This window comes from Anser brachyrhynchus (genome assembly GCF_964034855.1).
Source record: "Anser brachyrhynchus genome assembly, chromosome: 5".
In the NCBI taxonomy this organism is placed as follows: Eukaryota; Metazoa; Chordata; class Aves; order Anseriformes; family Anatidae; genus Anser; species Anser brachyrhynchus.
The window spans coordinates 37,195,658-37,199,318 of NC_137699.1; positions in this window are offsets into that span (position 1 = coordinate 37,195,658).

Sequence of the window (3,661 nt, forward strand, 5' to 3'; positions counted from 1 at the left end):
TGTTGGTGCCTGTCTGGTCCGTAATGCTTCCTAGGTTAAATGAAAATCCCTTTGACATTCTGTAGTTGACTCTGAAGTCTGCAATGAGGGGCATGCCACCTCTTAATACATAATACAGCTCTTGAATGAGCATAGGGATAGCTTCCTTTGTCAAGAGCTGAAGAAAAGTAGCCCTTGTGAAAACTGCATTAAAGAGTTTTTCGATATAATTCAGAACAAACTAGGTTAATTTGCAAGCAAAGTTCCTCAACTTCTAAGCATCTGGATTGTCATGTGGGGTTTGGGGGCACCAACATCACTAAAGATTCCCTGCAGTTACCTCCTTCAGTCATAGAGAACATGCTGGGGATGTGAATATGCCCTTATATTGAGATATTCATACATCCATACCTTGTAGTCAGAAAGTACAGTTCCTAATGCTCAATTAATGCAGGGGTGAGGGGAAGAGGAAGGGGATGTGGATAGATTTTGGGTACTGAAGGGGGGAAAAAAATGCAGCCAGTCACTGAACTGTGGTGATTAACAGACTCCGGGAGGAGTTAGGGTAGGGGATGTGCATGCAATAGTCACAGGCAAGATTGGTCCTAAAAATTTGTCCTAGCGACAGTAGTTTAGGGGATGTAGAAGAGAAAATTTACAGTGTGCACTTTTGCTGGTGTAGATGTATGGCTGACGAGGGTGGGAATAACCAGAGTTTGCCTGCATGCTAACTGGCTGATAACAGTGCTGGTGATGCTAGGCACATCAGGTAGAGATATTTGACCAGTCTTTTATATCAAAAGAAAGTGAATGATATGCTTCCACTGTCATAAAGAAATACTTTCCACCACATGGTTAAATAGGAGTGCTACTACCTGGAGATAAACATCTGCACATTAGCACACTGAAGTAATTTATGCGCATGAATCCTTAAAGGCGAACTTTAATTTCAAGAAAACGGGAAATTCCAGAACATTGAGAGTGAATGTGCCAGCATTCAGGAGGAGCAAATGAGCTGAGTGGGTAATGAAGCTGACGAGCAAGATGTTCATCCTCAGGAAAGAAGTGGGAAAGCTGAGCTGGGCTTTGTTAAAGTAGAGTTAATGCCAGGCAACACAGTCTAATAGAGCGCAGATCTTGTCAAAACCTAGCCTTGCCCTTGCCATTACAGATCTAGCTGATAATGGCAAAGATGAGCAGCTTCGTAAAATCTCCTTTGGCTTCAGATGGTTATTTATAGTCATAAACTACAGCAGAAAAGGAAAAAAGGCTCAGTCCTGGTGTTTTCTAAAGACTGCCTCAAGTCAAATGAATTGCAAAATTCCCTCTTTAGAGGGAAGTTTTAAAAATGGTGAGTTTGATACCAAAAAAAAAAAAAAGAGTCTACATCGATATATGCCTGATTACCTTCACAGCAACTCCATAAAGGGAACTTAGGTTCTGTCTGTGAGACCACACCGGTTTGGTGTAGTCTTCATTTCACTGGCTTCTGACCTGAGGGTGAGAAAAAAAAAAAAAAAAAAAGGCTCCATTTCTGGGTCTGCAGGTTGAAGCAGATGGAAGCAGGCCAAGTGAGATCCATTTGGGAAGCGGTGCGATAACGGCGCCTCAGTTCTTTAGGAAGAAGGCCTTGAGGGCCCCACAGCTGACAGTGGGGGGGCTGTGGGTTGTCGGCTGCCTTTGGCACAGGACTTGGGGCTCCCTGGGACCCCCGTGGGAGGTGTTTGGGATGTCTGTGGGCACTGTCAATGAGTTCAGCTGTCTGGGTTTGGCTACCACCTGGTTAGGATTTGAGGCAGCTGGAAGAGTTAAAATAGGCTTTGCAAGTTTCCACTCTCCTTCTGAAACAAGCTTTGCCTGTTTTAAAATAAAGGAGGCTTAATAAATTCATTCTCGGGGAAATGCTGCCTTGACGGCAGTTCCTCAAGCCAGCAAGGTCTCCTGAAGGAAGCCAGTTCAGCACAGCCAAGTCCTGAGGAGGCCTGAGCCAGAGAAGAGCGCGTAAGAAGAGGTCAGACTGGTTACGGCACAAGGAAATTGCTTGTTCCTTGCGAATTTGGTGATTCAGAAGGCAAGCTTGAGATGTAAGACATGCTCTGGCTGCCTGAAGTTACACTGAGTTAGCACATAACCTTATGAACTCGTGCTTGAGATTTGCACTTTTTTCTGAAGCATCTTAGCCTGATCCCTTTTGGAAATAATTACAGCTCAGCTAGAAAACAAGCAGCCTTTCTAGCTGAGCCCATAGGCACAAGCCGTGGATTAGGCAGGCTAGAGGGGAGGCTGGCTTCTCCCATGTATTAAGTTCCCCAGAGTCTTGGAGTTGCTAAACTTCACCCGGTCCTGTGGGTCCTAATGGCCACCAAGAGGCTGCGGTCAGCTTTTGGAGACCATGGAGATTGCCTCTTGCAAAGCATCTCCCAGCAAGCTTTCTGTAATATGTAATAAATAAATAAATAATAAATAAATAAAAGTGCTGCATTCATGCTTCTTCACTGTCTGCCCCTTCCTGGGAGGAGCTGATTTCGTGTCCAGCTCTGTCACCATACTGTGACCTGTGTGCAGGAGCACCACCTTCCCCAGGCAGGTGGTGGCCATACCGCTAACAGCAGGCAGGGCTTTTTCCATGCGCTCACACTGCTGTCCTAAATACCTCCAGCCTCTCGTAGGCCAGGGACAATAAGTGCTGTATATCACTCAGGTTTGACAAGCATTTAAAGGAAGGGAAAATAACTAGCGAAGTCACTCTGTGCTGTTAATGAAGCATTCTGTGAATGAAGGCTGAGCTGTTTGCCCAGTGCCAGCTTTGTTTCCAGACCGGCTCTCCTTTCTGCTCGTTCATCTCGCCATTACACAAGCGAGCGTGTGCTCCACCCAGCAGCGCTCGCCTCTTGCACAAGCTTCATTAACCTCTGGTTTTTACCGTGGGAATCCGGACGCCTTGTGGGGATGCCAAACCAGGTGAATAAAACCCAGCGAGAGCGTGCTCTGGTTGCCAGAGCTCATACCAACCTTCCTGCTAACAGTCCTGGGCTGAAAAAAAAAAAAAAAAACCAAACCAACAACTAACAAAACCCTATTAGCAAATTTTCCTTTCCAAAATAAGCTGTCTGCAGCAATGCTGTGCTCTCTCACTGGCTTGTCCCTTCCTCTCTTCCTGCCCCCAGCTCTTGCAAGTTAGCATCACCGATACCGGACCCGGCCCAGCTTAAGGAGAGGGCTGAAGGGAAGCACATTGGAAAGGAATTTGCTCATTATGCAATATGGCCCAAAGGAAAATCTCTCTACATATAGACATAGATATATGTGATACTAACTTGCCCCTGCTTGGGGCAGGAACCGAACAGCATAACATGATGCTGCTGATGAAAAGGGCCATTGGTCTTTCTATTCCTTGCGAGCTGATAACGTGATGGTTTTACAAAGCAAATGAACCCCTGCAGTTGTTGAGTCCACACTCTCCCACCTTTTAGGGGAAAGGAAGGACTTTCTGCTGTGTTTTAGCATTAATGTCTGTTTGGCCAACAGGGGGAAGTTCACACTTGCAGGCAGGAACAGTGTTTCTGGGGTCGGGGAGCAGATGCATGAGCTGGCCACGTGCAGCCTCTTCACTGGGGAAAACCGGTGCGTAGGTTGAGGGAAAGGCTGCGAAATGTTCTCCCCCCACTCCCTTTTTTTCTTT